General features: G+C 31.9%; 1 pseudogene; it reads left to right on the forward strand.

Annotated features, from left to right (window-relative positions):
* Positions 1-1,712: 1,712 nt before the first annotated feature.
* LOC120193216 lies at positions 1,713-22,465 on the forward strand (annotated as a pseudogene).
* The last annotated feature ends 5,393 nt before the right edge of the window (positions 22,466-27,858 follow it).

The following is a 27,858-nucleotide window of genomic DNA, read 5'->3' on the forward strand; positions in this document are numbered from 1 at the left end:
AGTTTGCAAATATTTTTGGCTCAATGGATCAATCCCTTTGGATCGATCCCTTTGACTAGAGAATTAATCCTTGGAAAAGGATCGGTCGAGTAAAAGTATTGATCCCTCAATGAAAAGGATTGATCATTTCCCTTAAAGATCATTTATTTTAAAGGGTCGATCCCTTTCTTGCAATGGTCAAATTATTTGAAAAAAAAGATCAATCCTTTTCATCAAAGGATTGATCCCTTGTGCATAAAATGATATTTTTGGTTGTAGGTAACGACTATAATGATCCCCAACGGCTCCTATAATTGATGGAGAAAGTATAAATTGAAGGTCAAAACATCCCAAGGTCAACTAGAACCATATTTATCAAACATACGAGCATAAAGAGGTGTTTTGTTCTTTAATTTTCAATCTTTTCATTGCAGCACACTTGTGAGTTGCATTGTTCATTTTGCTCAAATGTGATTTGGGTAGTGCTTAATTATTGTAAAAACATTTGTCTTGTAAGCTTCTCTCTTAGTTTGCTTTATTTGTAATTTCTCTAGTGGAAAGAGTGTAAACAAGGTTTTGTGGTATAAACCTTGTGGGTTGTTGTAAGGTTACATATTGTCCTCAAAGGTTAGTAAATATAGTGGATTTGAGAAATCCTTAGTGTGGATGTTAAGGTAGTGGATGTAGACTTGATTTAGAAGTCAAACCACTCTAAAATCGTTGTGCAAATCTTTCAATTTTTTGATTGCTTACACAAAATTTTTGAAAGATCAATTCACTCCTTCTTGACGTTTTTCGACTGTTCGTAAGAGCTAACAAACCTTTCATAAAAAACTTCTACCCAGTTGTCTCTATCACCTCTCCATGTCGAACTGCCTCCACCATTGAGTTCCATCAACAATGGCTCATGAGCCTGCTAATCGTTTTGTGACTTAATATCCGCCATTGGTTTACAACAAGCCCATTTATGTTCTTAATCTTGTTCATCACTTTGTGTCTGAGAATCTCATTTAAATCGTCTTTTTTTTCCTTCTTTATCAACAACTTTAGTTTAAAAAATTACCGATAAGGTTACTGATTGTCCCGTATACTCAGCTTTATCATCACTAAAATGCAGTGTGATGCCTATATAGAGTTGAGACTAAGTTGTAAATACGACTATGAGGATTTCAAACAAGATTTCTATTTTTTTGGTTTCACGAATTCTACCTGTTATTAAAAAGAATATAAAAAATTAGAAATCATGCAAGAGTTGATAACAGTGTGGTCATTTGGATTGTTTGAGATTTGTAGAGGATAAAGATAGAATTTTAGTGCTATTAAATTTATCAAAATCTGATTATAATTTAAATAAAAAAAACTCGAATCACACAAAAAAATAGGAAAAAACACAGAGAGAGCCACACGAAATACACGTTGATTACCTTCAGAAAAAAACCCAGCGTCATCAATTTAACTGTAGCTGACGGCGGAATGATCATTTTGCTATAAATCAATAATGTTAGTGATCAATTTTTTACTTTTAAAACTTCATTGGGAAAAACAAAAATTTACTCAAAATTTAGTGACCATTTATGTATTTTACCCTTTTTTTATTTTATCTATGATGGAAGAAGACAACATTGCCCTCATTCAAGCAAAAGACAAGCTTTCACTTAGCCTATAAATTCCAAGCCATGCTTACTTTGTTCTCTACCAAAATATTTGCCAAAGTGTAGGAAGGAGTAATAAAAATGGGTGTAACTTCCAACAGCATTGAAGGTCTCTCTAACAATGGAGGAACTGTGGAGGTTTCAGTAGCAGGTGAGGCCACAATGGAGATACACCATGTTTGCCTGCCGCCAAAGAAATCCACTTTCCCGAAGCTAAAACAGTCTTCCTGAGATATTCTTCCCCGATGATCCTCTCCACAGATTCAAGGACCAAACATGGCATAAGAAACTGGTTCTGGGAGTTGAGTGTTTGTTCCCAATATTATAGTGGGGCTTTCACTATGCTCTCAAACTGTTTAGGTCTGATATCATTCTGGTCTCACCATTGCTAGCCATGCAATCCCACAGATAACTCATGAACCCTATATCAAATTATGTTTGTTTCCCCCAAATTTTCATTTTTCTTAAACCATACCCTTATTTGAATATAGGTTTAGGTAAGGTGAGCATCATATCAAGCTAAGTTATTTAAGTTGTCGAGTTATATTTTATAACTCAAGATTTTATATGAAATATTTTCGAATCGAATTTATGAAATTTAAATTGATTTAAGTCGAGTCAAGTTAAGTAAATTCGAGTTGTTCAAGTTTTCATTTAAATTTAATTTTAAATATTTATAATATTATGGGACTGCTTTGATTCCAATTTAAATAGTTTTTTATAATCATATACAATATACATATACATATATATATATATATATATATATATATATATATATATATATATATATATATATATACATATATCATGAAAGGTTGAGGGACTCGACTCAAACCTGAAAATGAATCTATTAATTACTAAAAGTTTTGAGTTATTCGAATTTTATTTTATAACTCGACTTGAATGGTTCCTTTCGGGGATCGTTTTATATCCACTTTTGGTGGATTTTATAATAAATAAAATATTAGTTGGGCAAAAAAAAAAACTTAACTTGAATTTGGAATTTTTCCGAGTCGAGTTTATGAAATTAAGAGTTGAGTCAAGTTTTTTAGCATCGAGTTGAAAAATCAATTTTTCGAGTTAAATTTTATTCACTTCTAGATTTAGGGCTCGAGTAATTGTATATCTAAAGTGTGTGTTATCAATAGACTTGGAAGAATTCTAAACACATTCTAACTTATAATCACACACACTATTATTAAACAAAAAAAGAATATAGATTCAAGATATGGTCCGCCACTTGTATCGGATTCGAATTCGAATATGGTCTCTTTCACTTGTTTTATCAAATAAATGAAAAACCAGTGGACAAGTTTCTGAAAATATTCCACATTCTTTTGGATCATTAGAGTGGCTAATCTTTACATAAATCATCAGTGAAATGGAGTTTTGTTTGTATAGGTTTTGATAATAATATGAATTTGTTTTTCTTACTATCATGTTCTATAAGGCTGTAAAATCAGGTAATCAGACAAGTTTTAGTCAGATCTTAATAGGTCGGGTAAAATCAGGTAAATGTCAAGTCAGGTCAATTTAATGGTTTGCATTAGATCAGGTTGGGTACATGTCAAATCAGTTCGGGTCATTTTCAGGTTGATTTGACACCAGATCCAGATCGGGTTCAGGCTAGGTCATTTTCAGTTCGGATCGATGTCAGTTTAGGTCAAAACAGTTCATGTCCGAAGCAAATAAAGACCAGGTTAATTCAGTGGACTTCAGTCGGATCTCGTTCAGATCAGGTCACATCATTGATAGATAAAATTCAGGTCCGATGTTTACCAGATACGTATTGAGTTCATGTCGGGTCGTTTTTATTTTTGGATTAATTATTTATCATCTTTCGTGATTTTTGACTTGCAAGTTGTAATTGTATATGATTTCGAGTAAATTACAAAAAAAAAATCATGGATCAATTTTGTAAAAAATATATATTTAAGGATAAAATTGAAGAAATGTAAAATTACAAATAAAATTTTAAAATATAAATTAAACAACACACATAGGTAAAGGACCAAATCAAAATAAATTTAAAATGTGAGGTTTAAATTAATAAAAAATGACTAAATTATAACCATTTTAAAAGTTATGGTCAGTTACAAAAATATAAATAACAACTAACAATTGACCAAATGAAGATGCAAATATAAACTTAAGGACTAAATTGAATACATATAAAAGTGAAAGATTTAAAATTGAAATAAATTAAAAAAAAACAAAAGGATAAAATCGAAATAAATGCAAAATGTGAAGAAATAATAAAAAATATAGTAAATTGCATTCATTTTGTTGAGTTAATCGATCGACGGAATCGGCTAAGAGGGGGGTGAATTGGCAATTAAAATTTTCGTGGAAGCTTTTGCAGAAAATTGAAAGTAATTGCACAACGATTTACAGTGGTTCGACTTTCTCAAACAAAGTCTACGTCCACTACCTTAGCTATCCACACTAAGGATTTTTCAACAAATTCACTAATTTGTTCTTTCTTTTGAGGCCAAAGAGATAACCTTACAAAATCCCTCAAGAGTATACCCCAACTCTTGAGAACACTCTTTTTCCCAAAGAGAAGATTACAAATTTGCAAACTTACAAGAAAACCTCACAAGGTAAGATGTTTGCACAATTCTAGAACAAAGAAAAGAACACTCAAAGATAAATACAATTGAGTACAAAAGTGTTCTTGAAAGCAAATGAATATTGGATGAAAAATAGGCTTGAAATGCTCAAACTTGAGGTTTGATGCTTTCTCTTTGATTCTATCTTGATTCTAGTTGCTTGATGTTTCTGGTTTCGATCAATGGCTTCTAAACTTGTTTAAATACTCCTTGAATCAATTCTGAACGTTGGTGATAATTAGTGGAGTCAATAGAGCCGTTATTGTGTGAAAACAATTAATTTTCTGGGTGGAGCGTCTCATGCATCGATGCATGATCAGGGATGCATCGGTGCATTCGTGTAAAATTCAAATATTTTGACCGTTGGAACACTTGATGCATCGGTGCACCAAGTGTGCATCTATGCATGAAATGCATTCGATGTTTGAAAAATAGCCTGGTGCATCGATGCATGGCTTGTGCATCGATGCATCAAATGCATTCGATGTTTTGAAAATATTCAGAGTGCATCGATGCATAGAGAGTGCATCGGTGCATGGAATGCATTCGATGTTCAATTAATTCATCGATGCATCGATGCATGGACTGATGCATCGGTGCATGCCTTTGAATAATTGATTTAAGGTTTGTTTTTGGTTCAAAATACTTTGTGAAAATTGTTTCAAAAATAGTTTAAGTACAAATCACAATTTTACACATTTAGTAAGGATTAAAATTGATCTTGAAAAACTTGGAGTAATAATTTGATATTCGGTTAATTGAATCGAATATAAATTTGTAAAATCATTTGTGAAATCTTAAAATTCATTTAACTTAATTTGTTATATCGAAATATCAAAAATGTTTTCAACAATCTCCCCCTTTTTGATATAACAAAACATTTGAATAATTTTAAGATTTGTTTAAGAAATTATTTTTGAAATTGATTTTGAAAAACTTACTCCCCTTACTATAGCACATCTTAAATTTTCTCCCCCTTTTTGTTAAATCAAAAAGACTCTATAAAAACGTTTTAAACAAGAATTTTGAAAAACATTAGCCAATTGATTTATTAATAATAGGCTGCTAAGATCACAATCAAAAGAGAGATTAGCCATTAGTTTTCATAAACAATATTCATAATAAAATGTGAAATGGCATAATTTGGTCATAAATTTCTAATGATGCAAAATTAATAAACAGAAAGCGTTAAAATGTAAAACCAAATATATATAATAAGTTCAAGCATCCTCAAACAAACATCCAACAACTAATCAAGTTCAAAGTATCAATCAAACCACAAAAATCAAATCCAAGTTTTAAGAACAAGAAAGCATGGCAAGTAAGTCTACTCCATCGGAGGATCGGGAGGAGGATGTTGAGGAACGGAAGGACGGTTTTGGTGAGACCGACTAGAGGATGTCCTAGGGCGTTTAGGATTAGTCATGGTAAGGAAAATCGGAAAAGGAATATCACCTGCAATTTTAAAACACATGTATGCACAACAGTTAATCCCAAAACTCAAATGAGTCCTCAATAATTCAAGGTTCTCTAACAAAGTCCTAATGGGCAAAGTTTTGAAAACTATTTAAAATTAATATCATAATACACATAGTTTTCATGAAAACAACACAATTAAATCAAAACTATCACTTAATTTAATTTTTTTTTAAATTCGAAATTTTAATTTTGAAAAATTATGTGTTTTTGATGAAATTCGTTATAGAAACTAGTTTAGAATCATCATATAACCAATGCCCGATAATTATTTCAAACTAGAACTAATCTAAACGAGTCCTAAGTTCAAAAATTAATAAAATAGAGTTTTTGAAAAATTACCTTGAAAAATTTGGATTGAGGGGAATGTGGAGATGTTTTGAGCGATTTAATGATTGTAGCAGGTTTGTAGGATAAAAATCTTGAAGAATCCGATGATTTTCCGAAGATTTTGAGCAAAAATAGAGATTTGAGGGAGAGGGGGACGAACGGTCGTGTGTTTAGTGTTTTAGGTTTTGAGAAAAATGAAGAAGATGAAGCATTTTAACCTAAAACCCGACGGATGCATCGGTGCATGGTCTTATGCATCGATGCATATTCAAGGATGCATCGATGCATTGTTAAATGCATCGGTGCATGAAGCACAAAAATTTAAAAAATTCGTTTTAAACACTTAAAATGATAAATAATTTGGCTCTAATGGTAATGGCAACTCATATATCAAAAATTAATTATGTTCAATCAAACAAATTAATCTTCAAACTTTATTTGAACATAAAATTATTTTTCACTAAGAATCACAAACTCCCCCTAACTAATAACAAGAATGCAATCAAAAATTATTATTTATAAGCATTTTTCATTTATTCTTAAAAGTGCTAAAATTATTTTAAAAACTAAGTGAAGATAGGTCAGTTAAACCTAATTCTCTCCTAAGTGTCCAAAATCTTTCATTGTCTAAGGGTTTTGTAAAGATATCCGCTAATTGATGCAAAGTATCAACATATTCTAGAACTACATCTTCCTTAGTGACATGGTCTCTAATGAAATGATGTCTTATTTCAATGTGCTTAGTTCTAGAGTGTTGGATGGGATTTTTAGTGAGACAAATAGCACTAGTATTGTCACACTTGATAGGAATGGTGCCTACTTCAATTCCATAATCAAAAAGTTGTTGTTTCATCCATAAAACTTGTGCACAACAACTACCGGCTGAAATGTATTCCGCTTCAGTGGTAGATAATGCAACACAATTTTGCTTCTTTGAAAACCAAGAAATCAGCATATTTCCAAGGAATTGACAAGTACCGGAGGTGCTTTTCCTATCTAATTTGCATCCTCCATAATCCGCATCAGAAAAGGCATGCAAGCTAAAGCTAGAGTCTCTAGGATACCAAAGTCCTAAACTACGAGTGTCCTTAAGGTATCTAAAGATTCTCTTAACAGCTAGTAAATGTGATTCCTTAGGACATGATTGAAATCTAGCACATAAGCAAACACTAAACATAATGTCCGGTCTACTTGCAGTTAGATAAAGCAAAGAGCCAATCATTGACCTATATAATTTAACATCTACACATTTACCTCCTTCATCTAAGTCAAGCTTTGTTGAAGAGCTCATTGGAGTGTTATGAGGTTTCCCATTTTCCAGTCCAAACTTCTTGAGCATATCTTTGACGTACTTAGCTTGATTAATGAAGATGCCATCTTTTTTTTGCTTGATTTGGAGTCCCAAGAAAAATGAGAGCTCCCCCATCATGCTCATCTCAAACTCACTTTGCATTAGCTTAGAAAATTCTTGGCAAAGAACATCATTAGTAGAACCAAATATTATATCATCAACATAAATTTGAACTACTAATAAATCTTTACCTTTATGCTTTAAAAACAATGTAGTGTCAACCTTTCCTTTTGAAAAACCTTTTTCAATTAAAAAATTTGACAATCTTTCATACCAAGCTCTAGGAGCTTGTTTTAAACCATAAAGAGCTTTTGTCAATTTAAGAACATGATCTGGAAATTTTGAATCTTCAAAACCTGGAGGTTGTTCCACATACACTTCTTCTTTTATAAAACCATTTAAAAATGCACTTTTAACATCCATTTGATATAATTTAAATTCATGTAAACATGCAAATGCTAATAACATTCTAATTGCTTCCATCCTAGCTACGGGAGCGTATGTTTCATCATAGTCTATGCCCTCTTCTTGAGTATACCCTTGAACAAAAAGTCTAGCCTTGTTTCTCACTATATTACCACTCTCATCAAGCTTATTCCTAAATACCCATCTAGTACCTACAGTAGATTTATTACTAGGCCTTTCAACTAATGTCCATACTTTACTTCTCTCAAATTGATTTAACTCTTCTTGCATAGACATAATCCAATGTTCATCATTTAATGCTTCTTTAATATTCTTAGGCTCTATGCATGAGATAAATTCAACATAATTACAAATATTTCTAAGAGAAGATCGAGTTGTTACCCCTTTTGATGGATCACCTATAATTTCACCATCCTTGACATAGTTGTACTCTCTTGGATAAGATACTTCCCTTTCTTCAATGGTTGGATTCTCAAGAGGATCACGAGTTTCCTCATTTTTCGTTTCTTCCTTTGATGATGGTTTTCCAACTTCATGTCTAACGTCATTTGTATTTATAACACCTACATCATCATTCACACAAGAATCCTTCCTCGGAAGGGGATTATCATCGAAAACAACATGTATAGACTCTTCTACAACTAAAGTTCTTTTATTAAATACACGATAGGCTTTAGAATTTAAGGAATAGCCCAGAAAAATTCCTTCATCACTTTTAGCATCAAATTTGCCAAGGTTTTCTTTACCGTTGTTTAAAACAAAACATTTACATCCAAAAGGATGAAAATAACTAATGTTAGGCTTTTTATTTTTGAAAATTTCATATGGAGTTTTCTTTAAAATTGGCCTAATCATTACTCGATTTACAACATAACAAGCGGTATTTGTGGCTTCCGCCCAAAAATATTTTGGCAAATTATTTTCACAAAGCATGGTTCTAGCCATTTCTTCTAAAGTTCGATTTTTCCTCTCAACAACTCCATTTTGTTGAGGGGTTCTAGGTGCTGAAAAATTATGGCTAATACCATTAGAATTACAAAACTCAATAAATCCAAGATTTTCAAATTCAGTTCCATGATCACTCCTAACACTAGTTATAGAGTAACCTTTTTCATTTTGGATTATTTTTGAAAATGTGATGAAATGTTCTAATGTTTCATCTTTAGTACTTAAGAATAGAACCCAAGTATATCTAGAATAGTCATCTACCAAGACAAATGCATATTGTTTTCCACCCAAGCCAGTAGTTCTTGTTGGCCCAAAAAGATCTAAATGGATCAATTGTAATACTCTACTAGTTGATACATCATTAATAGATTTAAAAGAAACTCGTTTTTGTTTTCCTTTAGCACAAGCATCACAGATTTTATCATTATCAAATTTAAGCTTAGGCAACCCTCTTACTAAGTCTCCTTGAATTAACCGTTGCAAAACACTCATACTAGCATGACCTAATCTCCTATGCCATAACCAACTATCATGCTCATCCTTAGCAACTAGGCATAAATTAGTCATATCAATAGAATCTAAATGCACCATGTAAATGTTTCCTATTCTATGACCAACAAGCATAATCCGATTAAATGCAATGTCAATGACTTTACAACCATTAATTTCAAATAAGACATTGAATCCTTTATCACACAATTGACTAATACTCAAAAGATTATGCTTTAATCCATTCACATACAAAACATTTTTAATTTGTATGGAAGAGGTATTACCTATAGTACCAATACCTTCAATATGACCTTTTGAATTGTCTCCAAAAGTCACTTCTCCTCCATTTTTGGCGTTAAGCTCTATGAACCGGCTTTTGTCCCCGGTCATGTGTCTCGAGCATCCACTATCAAGGTACCATGAGTTTGAATTTGTTTCCCGTTCCTTGTAGCAATGCTCCTTTCCCTACAAACATAGATTAATTTTTGATTTTTGGTACCCAAATTCTTTTGGGTCCATATTCATTAGTTTCCAAAATCCTAGTCCCCTTAGGTATCCATTTGTGTAGGATATCTTTATCTTTAGTAGTAATGAGTTCTTTAGGAACCCATTGTATTCCTCAAATAACTCATCATAAGATAAATCATCAAAATCGGATGAGTTAGATGTTACCTTAGAATCTTCCCCGAATGCCATCAAGCACAAGTTTGCTACTTCTTGTTCCTCTTCATCGGAACTTTCTTCATCGGAACTTTCTTCATCGCTCCATGTAGCCACATGAGCCTTGTGCTTATTCTTTGATTGACCCTTTTTCTTCAATTGTGGGCAATCATATTTAACATGCCCTGGCTTTTTGCATTCGTAGCAAATGATTGGGTCCTTCTCTTTCGGTTCATTTTTGAGGCCTTCATTTCGTTTGATTTTTCTTCCTCGATAAGGTCTCATCATTTTTCTGAACCGTTTGGCAAACAATGCCATTTCCTCATCATCGTCATCGTTATTCGAATCACTCTCATCTTTTGTGGATTTGAGAGCAACTACAATGTTTTTCTTCTTCTCCTTCTCCTTTGGTGTCTCGTCAATTTTGTCGAGGTCCACCTCATCTTCGAGCATCATTTCATGAGTGAGGAGTGACCCAATTAGCTCTTCAAGAGTTAAGGATGTTAAGTCCTTAGACTCGATGATTGCCGTCTTCTTTGATTGCCACGATTTTGGGAGGGAGTAGACTAACTTCCTCACAAGCTTTTCATTTGAGATGATCTCTCCATACGATTTAAGACCATTGACAATCGTTGAAAATCTATCCGTCATAGCTTTGATGTCTTCATTTGGTTTCATCCTGAAATTTTCATAGCTATGCGTTAGAATACTAATTTTTGATTTCTTTACCTCATCTGTACCTTCATGTGTGACTTGAAGCTTGTCCCATATTTCTTTGGCGGTTGTACACGATGAAACTCTTCCGTATTCATCTGGTCCAAGAGCACAAAAAATAATATGGATTTTGGAGTTGAGCTGGAACATTCTTGTGTCTCCATCACTCCAAAACCTTGGATGAGTGAGAGGCTTGATGTATCCTTCTTCTACGGCATTCCATGCTCCAATGTCACTTGCTTGAATGAAGTACATCATTCTATTCTTCTAATAGGCATAATTAGCCCCATTGAAGAAAGGAGGCTTGTTGACGGGCATCGAATCGAGACCGGAGTCGTAATTTGAAGTGGAGGCCATTGATGACTTTGTAATCGATGTAACTCTTCCCGAATTGACTCAAGAGGCGATTAAACCTTCAAATGAGTGAGGCTCTGATACCAATTGTTGAGTTAATCGATCGACGGAATCGGCCAAGAGGGGGGTGAATTGGCAATTAAAAATTTCGTGGAAGCTTTTGCAGAAAATTGAAAGTAATTGCACAGCGATTTACAGTGGTTCGACTTTCTCAAACAAAGTTTACGTCCACTACCTTAGCTATCCACACTAAGGATTTTTCAACAAATTCACTAATTTGTTCTTTCTTTTGAGGCCAAAGAGATAACCTTACAAAATCCCTCAAGAGTATACCCCAACTCTTGAGAACACTCTTTTTCCCAAAGAGAAGATTACAAATTTGCAAACTTACAAGAAAACCTCACAAGGTAAGATGTTTGCACAATTCTAGAACAAAGAAAAGAACACTCAAAGATAAATACAATTGAGTACAAAAGTGTTCTTGAAAGCAAATGAATATTGGATGAAAAATAGGCTTGAAATGCTCAAACTTGAGGTTTGATGCTTTCTCTTTGATTCTCTCTTGATTCTAGTTGCTTGATGTTTCTTGTTTTTGATCAATGGCTTCTAAACTTGTTTAAATACTCCTTGAATCAATTCTGAACGTTGGTGATAATTAGTGGAGTCAATAGAGCCGTTATTGTGTGAAAACAATTAATTTTCTGGGTGGAGCGTCTCATGCATCGATGCATGATCAAGGATGCATCGGTGCATTCATGTAAAATTCAAATATTTTGACCGTTGGAACACTTGATGCATCGGTGCACCAAGTGTGCATCGATGCATGAAATGCATTCGATGTTTGAAAAATAGCCTGGTGCATCGATGCATGGCTTGTGCATCGATGCATCAAATGCATTCGATGTTTTGAAAATATTCAGAGTGCATCGATGCATGGAGAGTGCATCGGTGCATGGAATGCATTCGATGTTCAATTAATTCATCGATGCATCGATGCATGGACTGATGCATCGGTGCATGCCTTTGAATAATTGATTTAAGGCTTGTTTTTGGTTCAAAATACTTTGTGAAAATTGTTTCAAAAATAGTTTAAGTACAAATCACAATTTTACACATTTAGTAAGGATTAAAATTGATCTTGAAAAACTTGGAGTAATAATTTGATATTCGGTTAATTGAATCGAATATAAATTTGTAAAATCATTTGTGAAATCTTAAAATTCATTTAACTTAATTTGTTATATCGAAATATCAAAAATGTTTTCAACACATTTTAAAAATTGAAAAAAAATATAATATATATATAAAGACAAATATATAATATATATAGTTTATATGTAGTTTAGATGTAATTTATTAATAAACTATATAATATATATATATATATATAATATAAGATTTACGTATATATTTTATATATATAGTTTATTAAGTACATATATATTAATATATAAATAGTTTACATTAAAAATTATATAGTTTATATATAAACTGCAAAATTTATTAATGAACTATGTGTAAACAATATATAAACTATATAAAGTATTAAAATATATAATTTATATTAATATAACATAAGTTTATATATAAACTATATTTATATTATAAACTATATAATTATTATAAGTTATATATATATAAATTACGTTTATATGAATTATATATAAACTATGTATATAAACTATATATGTATAAACTATAAAAAGTATATAGTTTATAAACTATAATTTATATTAATAAATATATATATATATATGTGTGTGTGTATAAACTAGATAAAGTATATAGTTTATAAATTATAATTTATATTAATATATATATATATATATATATATATATATATATATATAGTTTATAGAAACACTATGCATAAACTATATAAAGTAATAAGTTATATAGTTTATAGAAACTTTAAACCTTAAGTCCTAAAACCTAAACCTAAACCCTAAAATGTGAACCCTAAACCCTAAATCCTAAACTTTATAAACTATATATGTATAGACACAGTTGATAATTTATATATAGTTTATATAAACAATGGTTTATATAAATTATATATGTAACATTAACATATAGTCTATAAACAATAGTTAATATATGTAACCTATAGTATATGTATACATGTAAATTATATATGTAACTTATAGTACATGTATGTATAAAATATGTATAGTATATATAAACTATATATATATATATATAACCTATATATATATATATAAACTATATAAAGTAAATTACTTATATAGTTTATAGAAATCCTAAACCCTATTCCCTAAACACTAAACTATAAACCCTAAATCCTAAACACTAAACTATGTATGTATAGACATAGTTGATAATTCATATATAGTTTATACAAACAATAGTTTATATAAATTATATATGTAACATTAACCTATAGTCTATAAACAATAGTTAATATATAACCTATAGTATATGTATACATGTAAACTATATACGTAACTTATATTACATGTATGTATAAACTATGTATAGTATATATAAACTATATATATAACCTATAGTATATATATATACAATCTATTTATATGTTATATAAACTATATATGTAACCTATAGTTTATAAACAATAGTTTATATTAGTGTACTAAATAGTTTATACTTTATAACCAATAGTATATAATTTATAAACTATAGTTTATATTAATGTTAATTATCTTAACTTTAATATTAATTACAAATTATAAACTATATTAATATAATATAAGTTAATATTAATATTAATATTAATTATATTAATATTAATTATAATATATAATTTATATTAATATTAATTATAAATAGTTTATTAATATAAATTATATAGGGATAAAATTGAAATAATTTAAATATAAAGATTAAATTGAATCATTAAATTTGGACTAAATTAAATAAAATCAAAACAAGGGGACAATGGTACAATGCGAAACAAAGTTAAAAAACACGCGAATCTTGAACCCAACCCGAACGGAGCGACTATATAAGGTAAAATATTTTGTTTTTTTTTTCTCATTTTCTGGTTTCCTATTCATTCTCTCATTTTGTTCTCTCTCTAACTCTCCGAATCTCTCAAAATTCTCTGCCTTCTCTCTAGAAGTTCGTCTATGTTCTTCATTGTTCTTTGAAAAAAACCTTTATTTGATCTTCAAAAACACCAAATCCCAAACATTTTTCTATTTTTTTGGATCAAACACACGAAATTTCTTAACTTGCTCATCATTGTTCATTCGAGTTAATACCAAAACCCTCATTAGATCTTCATAAACACCAAAACCCATACGATTTCTTTTTTTTTTCCGATCAAACACCCAAACTTTTCGCCCATATTCATCCGTATTCATCCCAGTTCATATTTGTTCTTCACAAAAACCATCTGTTGATCTTCATAAACACCAAACCACATATCATTTCCCATTTTCTCGAACAAACCCCAAACCCAAGCAATAATTCTTCCTTGTTCTTCCCCAAACCATTCTTTGATCCTTACAAACACCCAAAACTAAAAATCAATTTGTTTTTTTTAGATCAAACCCAAACCTTAACACCAGTTCATCTTCTGTAACCCAACCCTAACCTAAACTTGAATCTAAACCCGAACCCAAATCCGAACCTGAACCCAAATCTGAACCTGAATATGAACCTGAACCCAAACCCAAATCCGAACCCAAATTCAAACCTGAACCTAAAAAACCCTAACCGAGCCATTCACTTTCTATATCTTTTCTTCTTCTATAACCACGACTGTTATTCATGCTCTTTCTATTCTTCAGTCTCTGTTGATATTCGAAACCTTTATTTTTTTGAGGGTTTCATGGACAGTCTTTCTTACGAGTTGAATTACCCAGGTATGTTTAATTTTTTATTATTTTATTATTTTATTTTAATATTGTTCATTAATATATTATTCATTTCTTTTGTAGGAGAAAACCCAACAAATCAGAATGAAGATCATTATGAAAGAGGTAAATATATTATACTCTGTAGCTACTATTTATTTGTTTCCTCTGTAGTCCTTGTTTGTGTTGTTGGTTGTTCATTCGGATTGGTTGTATAAAGTTGTTAGCTGCCTTTGTTTGTAGCTTAATCAAGGTTTAATTTTTACCATACTAACCCTAGTTTTTTTTGCAAGAGGATGTAAATGATATAATGTCCGAAGCAGTTGATATAAATAAATCCTCTAAGAGGAAGTCCACTGGTTCATCTCGAATTTGGGAGAAAAACCTCTCCTGTTTGGGACCACTACACATTCTCCAAATCTGATGATGATTCTATTTATACCGAGTGTAAGTATTGCAAAGTGAAAAGGTATAAAGCTGATTCTTATATTGGTACATCTAACCCTAGAAGGCATACTGAGAAATGCCAAGCATATAAGAATTTTCTTGCTGAAAATCCTGGTAATGTAGCTTCTTTTGATCAAAACAAATACTGTGAATTGTTTGTTGAGGCTATTATATGTCATGGTTATGTATATAGTATTGTTGAGTATGAAAAACTTAGGGATTTACATCATTACCTTAATTCTTCTGTTAAGGATATATCTAGGTATACTGTTACTAAGTATTGCATGTTGGAGCATGAAAGGAATAAAAAAATAATGTTTGATTCAATGCATTCTCTCTCAAGTCGGTTTGTTTTACATGTGATGCTTGGTCTATATGCATTTCACGTTCTTATTTTTCCCTTACTGCTCATTATGTTGATAATAACTTGAAACTTCAGTCTAAAATACTTAATTTTCGTCGTTTTCCTCCTCCTCGTGATGTTGAGTCTATCTTTAAGTTTGTGAAAAAAATGATATGTGAGTGGGTCTTGAAAAAAAAAGCATTTACCATTACACTTGATAATGCTTCTGCAAATAATAGAATGGTTAAGAGACTGAAAGATGATTTAAATGTCATTTCTCCTCTTCCATGCAATGGTAAGTACTTCTATATAAGGTGTGTTGCCCACATTTTGAACTTGATAGTTCAAAAAGGCTTGAAGGTAATTGATTCTTTTGTTAATAAATTACGTCTGATTGTTAAGTTTATTGATTCTTCTGACTCTTGACTATGTGCCTTTGAATTAGCTGTTAAAGACTGTAATTCTTCTTTCTCTGGTAAGTTAGTATTTGATGTTCCTACTCGTTGGAATTCTACTTACTTGATGATTCATAGGGAACTTGAGGCTAGATTAGCAATTAACTTCTTTATTAATAGGGAAAATGAGTTAGATATCATTACTGATCATGAATGGGAAACAGTTCAAACAATATGTGATTTTCTTGAGCCTTTTTATGAAATTACTACTCTGTTCTCTGGTTCTAAGTATCCCACTTCTAACTTGTATTTGGCTAACGTTGTTGTAATTGAGAAATTGTTGTGTGATGCTCATAATGATCTTTGTGAAGGTATTTCTGTAATGGCAGGACCCATGCTTGAACTATATGAGAAATATTGGTCTGATCACTCTATGATTCTATCTTTTGTTGTTTTACTTGATCCTTGATATAAATTACAACTTCTAAAAGAGTTGTACAATGTTCTTTATGTTGAGGATGAGGTTCAACGGAGGGTAAGTCTCGTTTATGATGATTTTCTTGAGTTATATATATTTTATTAAAAAAACTGCACCTCGTGGTTCTTCCTCTTCTTCTTCTGTCCAAAGTAGCACATCCATGGACAGAAGTGGCTCAAGTTCCAATCAGCCACGAACATTTAGAAAATCAGATTTATTTCAGGTTAGTTAGTATAATTTCTAGTTGAATTTTAACTTATTTATTTCCTGTTTTCATTTAGTAATTTCTTGTCTTTTGTCTTTTAGAATTTTGATGTCAATTTAGATGCTTCAAGGAGTGGACGATTTGATGTTGACTCTTATATCAGTTTGCCCCTTATCCCTCGTATTGGAGAATCTAACTTTGATATTTTGGAGTATTGGAAAAATCAAAGTGTTTCATATCTTTTACTTTCTCGTATGGCGAGAGATATATTGACTATTTCAATTAATTCAGTTGCATCTAAATCGTCCTTTAGTATGGGGGTAGAATTTTGAACAAATTAAGAGCTTTACTCTTACCAAAAAATGTTAAAATTTTTGTAATAACCCGTAATTGGTTGTATGGTTTTGATCCGAATGATAAGGATGAAGACTACCTTACTGTGGTTAATGAGTCTGCTATGTAAAGGTATGATATAATTGCTTTATTTTAAATTTTAATATCAATATTTCAAATTGTTTATTAATTATTTTAATTTTACTTTTTTAGGGTGTTTAACGTTAAGTGAAACCATTGGAATTTGAGATTCAATCTTTTTTTTCCCTTTACAGGTAACTTCTACTTATTAATTACTTATTATATTTATTATGTTTAATAGTAACTGAAACAAGTTTTTATTGATGCTTCTGTTTTTGTATGTTGCTTCTGTCCAAAGTAACACATCATGATTTTGCTTGATATTATTTATGTTATTATAAACAATGTTGAATGCTTGATTATGTAAGGGTTTGGTAAAGTCGGAAATGTTTGGCATTGTTGGTCATCAAATTCCCTTTGGCTTTACCACTGACTGCATGTTTGTTTAATGCAGAAACGCTGCCTGCTGCTGCCTGTTGCTGCCTTGTAATTTATTTTGTTGGTCTGACTTAAGTAGATTGTTGAAACTGTCATTTTTTCGAAATAGCTACTCATGTTAAATTATGTTGGTAGCTTTAAAAATTGCTCGTAATTTAACAATGTTGGCAGCTATTTCGATACAAAAGCTTGATGAAGAAATTTCTAGTAGCAAAGTTAGGCTTTTAGCCTTATAACATTTTTGTTATGAGATCTGAGAGCTTAAAAAAACATTGTTTTTTTCATTTTATTGTATTCAACTTGAATTAACTCAAATGTTATTCAAATTTTATATCAAATGTTATTTAATTTGTCATTTTCAATTAAATTTATCTTTTATATAATTTTTTATGTATGCTATAATTGTTAGATAATTTTTCTTTACAAAAATTAAACTGTATAGTTTATATTTTAGAGAATTAATCACGTTCAATACCAATATTCATTTATTATCATTTCATTTCCAAAATTATTTGTATTAATAATGTAAAACGCCAATATAAATTACATAATAAATACTTACATTATTAATATTATTTTTCTTTACATAAATTAAACTATATAATTTACATAAATTAAACTATATTAATTTACATTTAATCATTTTTCAATGCCAATATTATTAATCATGTTTTATATAATTTACATTTAAATAATTTTATTACATATTTTTATATAATAAGTCTGTTTATTAATTTAATTATCATAATAAATATTTTATTATAACATTTAAAAATTAAACATATTAATTTTTTAATTATATCATAAACTCAAAAACTCATAATTTTATTAAAATCTTATAATTTCGTCCATGGTAATATATAAGTCATGTAAATGTCAAATCAGGTAAATATCAGATCGTGTCAATAACAAGCCGGATCATTTACAGGCCAGGTTAAAAACAGGTCAGATTCATCACAGGTCAAGTTGAAAACAGGTCGGGTAATACCAATTATTTACCAAGTCAATATCAGGTTCAGGTTCATATCTGTCGGACGCAGGTCGGGTTCGGATATCATTTGCTCGGTTCAATTCGGGTTCAGGTCGTTCTCAGGTCGGTAACAGATCCACAATTTCCAGGTCCAACTCGAATTCATGTAAACACCAGTTCTGAAATGAGTCAGCTTTTTACTCAAGTCGATTTGACTCAAGTCGCTGTTTCAAATCGCTACAACACAGGTTAAATTTTTTTTTGACTCAAGTCGATTTCAGTCAGTTTTGTAGGCCGAGTCAGCTTTTTACAGCCCTAATGTTATATGAATTGTAAAAACAAAAAACATGGAGTTTTTGCATGAATATGATATTTGTTCTAAAATAATCAATCCTCATGTGAAATCCATTGTCTTGTTGTAGCTGGTATTATGTTAAATCAGTCATGTTTTCAAAAAGGGCAAAGTACACAAATAGTCCCCTAACTATATGATAATATTTATTAAGTCCCTTGATTATTAAAAGTTACAAAATGGTTCTTCGACTATAGAGTGTTGCTTTTTTGAGTCCCTCGACTATTAAAAATTACAAAATAATCACTCGTTTATTCGTTATGTTCTGATCCTGACCTTTTCCATTAAAAAAATTAGTGATCACCTATTAACATGATGACTGAGATATGATAGTAGTTTGAGATTCTAGAATCAGATTTTATCATATCATAATCAGGTTAAAATTTAATTCGGAATATCATTAATTTTTTAACAAAAAAGGACGAGTTTGGAACACCATTTTGTAACTTTTAATAATCAAGGGACTCAACAAAGCAACACTCTATAGTCGAATGATGATTTTATAACTTTTAATAGTTGAAGGACTCAATAAAGTAGTATCATATATTTGGGGGACCATTTGTATACTTTACCCTTTCAAAAAGTTAGTATCTTTACAATGGCATAACATCACCAACAAAATGATTATTTTAGTCTTTATTCTTTTTTTTTTGAAATATTTTAATTCCAACATTTTATTTTAGGATAAAAAAGTCATAGCATTTGATTGAATAATCACTTTGACATTTATTCTTTTTTTTAAGTATTATGTTTCGATGCGTTTCATTTTAAGGTAAAAAAGCTCTTATTTTAGAGAGTTAACCGTTTGCCAACTAACAATTTTCATCTGTAGAAGAACTTTTACCCCAAAATAAAATGTTGAGACTAAAATGTTTCAAAAAGAACAAAAATTAAAGTGATAATTTAATCAAACTTTTTTAACATTATGTCTTTTAGTAAATCATTCATTCTTTTAAAAAGAAACAATAAAGAAAAAAAAAAGACTCCTTGTAAGGTGATGTATATTTTGTTTTTTCGGACTGCAGGGTATCAGTTATGCAAAACTTGCGAATTTGCCACCTATTGTGGGACTGTTAGTTTCCGAACAAAGACGAGTATTATTTAGTGGAAAGGATAAATGTAAATAAAATTAAAGTTTCCATTAATTTCATGCAGATTCAAGCTTTGTTCTTCCATTGATTTATTCAGTCCTGGGGAGTTCTAAACATCTTGCTGTTGGTCCAATGTCCATTGCATCCTTGGTAACGGGCACAATGTTGAGTGAAAATGTGTCCCCTGCTGGTGACCCTATTCTTTACCTTAAACTGGTCTTCACTGCCACCTTCTTTGCTGGTCTATTTCAGGCATCTTTGGGGTTTTTAAGGTAAATTTTTTGCATCCGTACTCGACCGGAATCCGACTGAAGTGGTGTTTTAATGGATTCGGATTTACGATATACAGATTGGGGTTTGTGATTGATTTTCTGTCCAAGGCGACCCTTGTTGGATTCATGGCTGGTGCTGCTGTCATTGTATCATTACAGCAGCTCAAGGGACTGCTTGGAATTGTTCATTTTCATTGCCAAAATGCAATTGATTCCTGTTTTGAAATCTGTATTTCACCACAGGAAAGAGGTAAGTCACTTCATCAATGTTAATTTAACTTGCACGTTTTTTAAAGTACTTGTATCTGAATACAAGTACGGAATATGATCCTTAAGGGCTCTTTAAATGCATGAATCCTAGAATAAATCTAGCATACTTAAGTTGGACACGAACTAATATCCGACCTCGCACTCGAATTTCCGAAGTTTAAGTTTTACACTGGAAGAGACGTTGTAATGTGGCAATATTGGTTGAATGTTCATGCAGTGGTCCTGGGAAACTACTGTAATGGGATTCAGCTTCCTGTTGTTTCTGTTGACAACAAGGTATATTGTAAGTACCTCTATTTTACCAACAAAACCGAACGAATTCGAATGGATAGAATCCGGATTGGGTCGATTCCATTGCTAGCTCTTTAAAGTATTGATGTTTGAAACACATGATGCAGAGCATAAAGAAACCAAAGCTTTTCTGGGTATCAGCAGCCGCCCCATTAACATCAGTGATTCTCTCAACCCTTTTGATCTTCTGCATTAAACCAAAAGCTCATGGAATCTCAATTGTAAGAACTTGCACAATGATTCAACTTTTTTTCTATATATAAAACATCTTTTAGAAACATGTTCACCAAATCTATCTTTTTTTTTCTTTCACAGATTGACCACTTGCAGGAGGGTTCTTTTCGTTTCTGTTCCTCTGGGACTCGCCATTGCAGTAAGTAAAATGCTTCCTTCTCTTCCATTCTCCTAGATTACCCCTAGTTTTGCAATGATTCAGCCCGAAAATTGCAGGTGGGATTGTCGGTATTCAAGATCATGTTGCATGTAACCAGGCCAAAAACTGTGATAATGGGGAACATTCAAGGAACACAAATATACCAAAGCCTCAACCGGTACAGAGAAATTTCAAGGGTTCCTTCATTTCTCATAGTGGCCATTAAATCTCCAATATACTTTGCAAATTCAACTTAACTGCAAGAAAGGTAATTTCCTCAATTCGTTCGTATTTTAGCAGATTTCTTGTGGAGCAAGGCAAATGGTTTGGCAGACTGAATACTAGTTTTGTTTGTTTAAAGGATGTTAAGATGGGTTCGAGAGGAGGAAGAAAGTATTAAGGCAAACCAAGAAAGCACTTTGCAATGTGTCATTATTGACATGACCGGCAAGTTTCTCCGTAAACCCTTCCTTAAAAGATTTGGGTTCGAGTAGTGTATGGGCAGAAAAGGGCAAAATATGAATTTAGTTATCTATCTATTTTAGGGTTCTATTTTGGTCACCCAACTATTTTAAAAAGAAATTATATCAAACGTTACGTTTTTGTTATGTTTTAGTCATTCGTTGTTAAAAAATAAACATGACTGCTAATGTGATAATCTTTTATATGGCATTGTCTTACGATGACACAACATCATCACTGTTAACTTTTTAATGGAGGGTGATCAAAACGAAGTTAAAATGTATTATTATTGACATGACTGGTAGGTTTCTCTATAAACCCTTCACTAGATCGAGTTCAAACAGTTATATATGCATGATGTACGTATGTTGTCAATAGATTAAAAGAAAATCTTAAACATATACTACATTATGATTACTTCATACTATTTAAAGAAAATGTTTCCCCATAACATTGAATATCGTATGGGCATACATCATTCCCAAGAATTTCCTAGTGTATTTAGCTAACAGTAATGCAATATTGTCAGCTGTGACAGCCATGGATACAAGTGGAACCGACATGGTATGTGAACTAAAGAAGATGCTGGACAAAAGATCACTTGAGGTAAATCACCCGATGAATTTTTCCATCTTCGTTTAGCTTTTGAGAAAGCTGATACGGTTAAATCTTCCGTCAATGAAGCTTATCTTGGTAAATCCTGTGGGAAGTGTGATGGAGAAACTGCATCAATCACGTATCTTAGATTCATTTGGAATGAATTCATTGTATCTCACGGTTGGGGAAGCAGTGGATGATATTTCCGCTTCATGGAAGACTCAGCCATGAATGACATTGTAGCTAGACAACTGAACTCGGCGAGTGAAAAAAGATAACCTACTCTTTTAGATCCTTAATTTGTGCAGTGTTGAAAGAGTTATAGGTAAAAAGAGAGGACTTTTTTTCTTAAATTTATGGAGAACCAAATCAAGTAAACATTATGTTTTGGTTTAATGGAGAAACCAAAGTAATGTTCTTAAAAGGTCGATATACTTTTTGGTACCCGACTTCAGTTTTGTTATGTAATTTGGTATAGATTTTTAGTGTGCACAATTTGGTATGCAAATTCGGCTCGAGCATAGATGCACACAAAACATAATGTTAGGAGACGACTTATAAAATTGTAGAGGATGCAAACATATCATAAATGGAAAATATAAATAAAATATTTTTTGGGTAAATTATGTGTTTAGTTTCTAAACTATCAATTTTGGTATATTTTAATACCTAAACTTTCAATTTTTTTCAAAACCATATCTCCGTTCAAAATTTAACGTTAGGTTTTAAAAAAAAATTGAACGTTTAGCCACTAAACATAGTTTGGGTACTAAACGCGTTAAGTTTTTAAGGTCAGGTACTAAAATGAAACGAAAACTAAATGTTAGGTATGGTTTTGAAAAACTGGGAAGTGTAGGTACTAAAACGGGTCAAAATTTATAGTTTAGGTACTAAATGTGTAATTTACATTAATTTTTTATGATGATTTCAAATTTTTATGAGGCAACTCTCTCCGCCAATCCCTCTCAGTCTATTCATGATCTCTAGATTTATTCAAATAACAAGCACAAAATAAACTTGCATGTTGCGTTGTAGATGTATGTTGGATGATATCGAACAACCGAAATCTTAAGGAAGTACAACTGAATTTTTCTCTCTTCCTATAACTCAAGTTAGTAGTCATGGCAAGCACAATATCACACAATATGTATTCTAGTGCAACCAAAAAATAATAAATCGAGACATAAAATTTTTTATATGAAAAGTCCCTTCAAATCAAGAATAAAAACTTTGAAACTCTAGAATTTGATAAAGAAACTTCACTATAATCAATGTTCAACTACAAGATCACAATATCCAACTAATAATGAGTATACAACACCAACAAGATTAATAAGTTAATAATATTTAGCAAAAAGAAAAGAAAATAGAGAATATTACCAAACATCAAAAGTGCTATAGAAAAACAAAGATTTACGGTGCTACAAGATTTGGATGAACACTTTGACAGTATAAAAATAAAAGCTAAGTTGTTGCGTTATTGCCCAAAAAAATTCAATCAACTCACAAACAGACCTCAGATTATGGAATTGATCATAACTACTCAAAGCTTCAAAAACTCTCATTTTAAACTCTAGAACTGAACTTTCTTTATGTTGTATGCTTACAAAAATTCTACCCACACGTTATAATATACGCATAAGCTAAAATTGTTTTTATTTTGCTAAAGTCAAAAGAGGCTTTAATGTGGCATATATCTAAAGTCCAAACAAAGTAGGTTTTAATTACCTATTAATTGAATTCATTGGTGATGAGATTCCTCCATACTCAATAAATCTCTCCTTCAATTATATGAGTAATACTTCTATATCAGCGTTCAATTAGCATGCTGCAAACTTTTATTTTATTAAGATTTTTGTTAACATATCAACACTATTATCATCAATATGAATTCTCTTAAGTTTTAACAGTTTAGTTTCAAGAACATCTCATATACAATGATATATGACATTAATTGTTTAAATTTAACATGAAAAGCTAAGTTCTTACTAAGACATAGAGTTATTACAACACAAAAAATCATGCACAAATTTATTCATCCAAAACACCTCCTTGCACACTTCAATTATTGCTATGAACTTTAATTTTGCGATGGATAATACGCTACATTTTTATATTCTCGATTGTCACGTCACAATTCCCCATAACTGATCAAGTAATCTAAAATAGATATCCTTTACCAAAAATCTCTTAGTTATATATGAATTTGTATATTCAACAAGAACAAATTTCCAATTGTCACAACAAAGTTTCAAGTTGAAGGTGCCACGAAAATATCTAATAATCAATTTTACAAGTTCAAATACTTTTGTGCATGAATTATAAAAAAACCAACCAATTATACCTGTTGAATAACCGGGAAAAGAAAACATAAAGAACACAAGAATTTTAACGAGGTTCAGCAATATGCTTACGTCCTCAGTGCCTTAGGCGGCGCTAGAATTTTTATTCAATGACTCATAGGTTTTGGTTACATCTCTTTTTATAATAAATAAACCCTGGTACATTTTACAAATATAATCTTGTACCGTAAAGCTTCTTTTGCAGCTTCAGTCGTTGCCATGTATTCAGCTTCAGTTGTAGATAATGCCACAACAGATTGAACAGTAGACTTCCAACAAATAGGCCCTCCACCAAGAGTAAAGACATACCCTGTCGTAGATCTTCTATTATCCAAGTCACTCGCATAGTTTGAATCCACATATCATATAACCAAAGGATTATCCCGCTGACTACCAAAAACAATTCCATGTCCCACAGTACCCTTTAAGTACCTAAAGATCCACTTGACTGCTTCCCAATGTTGCTTACCAGGTTTAGACATGTACTTACAAACTTGACTAACAACATAAGTTAAATCAGGACGAGTACATACCATTGTATACATCAAGCAACCAACAACACTACAATATGGAACCTTTGCCATATCTTTAGCTTCCTTATCTGTCTTAGGGCACTGTTCTGATGAGAGCTTAAAGTGATTCGCCAATGGAGTGCTCACTGGTTTTGCGCTGCTCATCACAAACCTTTCTAGAATTTTCTCAACATAACCCCATTGAGATAGCCACAGTTTCCTTGAGTCTATGTCCCTGCAAATTTCCATTCCAAGAATTTTCTTTGCAGTACCTAAATCTTTCATATCAAATTCATGACTCAATAAAGTTTACAAACCGATAACATCATCCATGTTCTTCGCAACAATTAAAATATCATCAACATACAGTAACAGAAAAAATAAAAGAACCATCATCAAGGCTCTTAACATAGACACAACAATCATACTCATATTGCTTGTAGCCAATCTTGATCATATAGGAGTCAAAATGTTTGTACCATTGTCTCGGAGACTGTTTCAACTCGTACAAAGATTTCTTCAATCTGCAAACTAAATGCTCGTTTCCAGGTTGAGTGAAACCTTCAGGTTGCTGCATGTAGATATGCTCCTCTAAATCACCATGCAAAAAAGCAATTTTAACATCCACCTGTTCTAAATGCAAATCCCAACTAGCCACTAATGCAAGTACTACTCGGATTGAAGTGTGCCTGGCCACAGGAGAAAAAAAATTCATCGTAATCAACCCTTTGCTACCAAACGAGCCTTGAACTTCTCCCCCTCTTTTTCTGTTACTGTTGATTTCTTCTTATACACCCATTTGCAACCCATAGGCTTCTTACCCTCAGGAAGGCGAACTAACTCCCATGTATGATTGTGATTCAAAGACTCCATCTCCTCAACCATGGTAGCCATCCACTTGTCATTTTTTTTGAGTAGTAACAACATCATGAAAAGTAACCGGATTATCACTACTAACAGTAAGTGCAAAAGACACCAAGTCTTCAAAACCCAATATGTTCGGAGGCTTTATATTCGTCCGTCTCAACCTATCTCTGGCGAGACTATAATCATGCAAATTAACCGTAGCAGAACTACCAGAAGTCGGTTGAGAAGTTTCTGTTTTCTCAACTGGAAACTGCTCGAAATCCACCACTGTCGTGTCTTTCTTCTGCTGCAACATGGGTTGTTCATAAAAACAACATCTCTACTGATCACAATTTTCTTCGCAACTGGATCCTAGAACTTGAATCCTTTGACACATGTCTTGTAACCCAGAAAAATACACTCCTTCAATTTTGTATCAAGTTTAGATCTCTCATCAGTAAGTACATGCATATAAGCAGGATAACCAAAAATCCATAAGTGATCAAAAGTAACATCATGACCAATCCATACCTCTTCTGTAACTTTCCCAGCCAATGATGCCCTTGGCGATCTATTGATAAGATAACATGCCATATTAACAGCCTCAGCCCAGAAGTTTTTGGGAAGCCCCGTATTCAACCTCAAACATCTGGCTTTTTCATTCAACGACCTGTTCATCCGTTCCACAACACTATTATGTTGTGGTGTCTTGCGCACTGTGAAATGCCTCTTAATCTCATGCTCCTTACAGAAGTTTAGAAACTGTGAATTTGTGTACTTTGTACCAATTTTAGACTGCAAACACTTGATTTTTCGTCCTGTTTAGTTTTCTGTCTCAGTTTTCCACAGCTTGAACTTCTCAAAAACGTCATACTTCTATTTCAAAAATACACCCAGACTTTCTGTGAAAAATCGTCAATAAAAGTAACATAATACCTAGATCCACCCAATGACGATGTCGTGGAAGACTCTCATACATCAGAATGCACATAATCAAGAATCCCTTCAGTTGTGCTTCCTAATCTTGAAACGAACTTTAGTCAGTTTATTAAGAACACAATACTTGCAAAAATCGAGCTTACAACTTTTAACACCATGCAACAGATTTCTTTTATGTAATTAAGCCATACCACGTTCACTAAGATGATCAAGATGCATATGCCACATATTGGTAGTATCATTATAGGACTCAACAAAATGAACTCCACCAACAATGGTACTCCCTAACAATCTGTAAATATTCCCTGTAGTCATATTTCCTTTCATCACAGTCAAAGCTCCTTCAATAATCCGAATGGTTCCCCTATCCTCATCAACCTTATGGATAAAACCATTCTTGTGCAAAGTGCCCAAAGAAATCAATTTTTTTTTCAAATCTGGGATATGTCGAACACCACACAACGTCCGAACAGAAACATCATACATCTTAATTCTGACATCACCAATACCAACAATATTGCAACATCGTTCATCACCCAAATAAACATAACCATAATTAACCGACCTATATGTCAAAAACCATTCCCTATTGGCGTGATGTGATAAGAACATCCAGAATCAAGAATCCAGGCATCCGTCAGTTGAGTCATTGAAATAGAGAGCATATCACCCTCACTGTAATCAGAATTGTTATCCTCGGCCACATTCACAGACTTGGTTGAACAGTCTCGCTTCATATGTCCCACCTCCTTGCACTTGTAACAGTGAATTATTTTCTTATCCCTATATTTGGATATGAAATTTTGCTTCCCAGACCCTGTCTTCTCTAACTTACGTCCATGGTCTCGATTACCCTTGACATATAAGATATCAGCTTGAGAGTTTTCCTCTGCAATCTGCTTCCATTAGTTATGAGCCAACAAAGCTGCAGTAATCTCCTCAACTTTGATAGTCTCTTTCCCGTATGTAAGAGTAGTCAACATAT

The sequence above is a fragment of the Hibiscus syriacus genome, unplaced genomic scaffold, assembly GCF_006381635.1.
Source record: "Hibiscus syriacus cultivar Baekdansim isolate YM2019G1 unplaced genomic scaffold, ASM638163v2 tig00116989_pilon, whole genome shotgun sequence".
Taxonomy (NCBI): Eukaryota; Viridiplantae; Streptophyta; class Magnoliopsida; order Malvales; family Malvaceae; genus Hibiscus; species Hibiscus syriacus.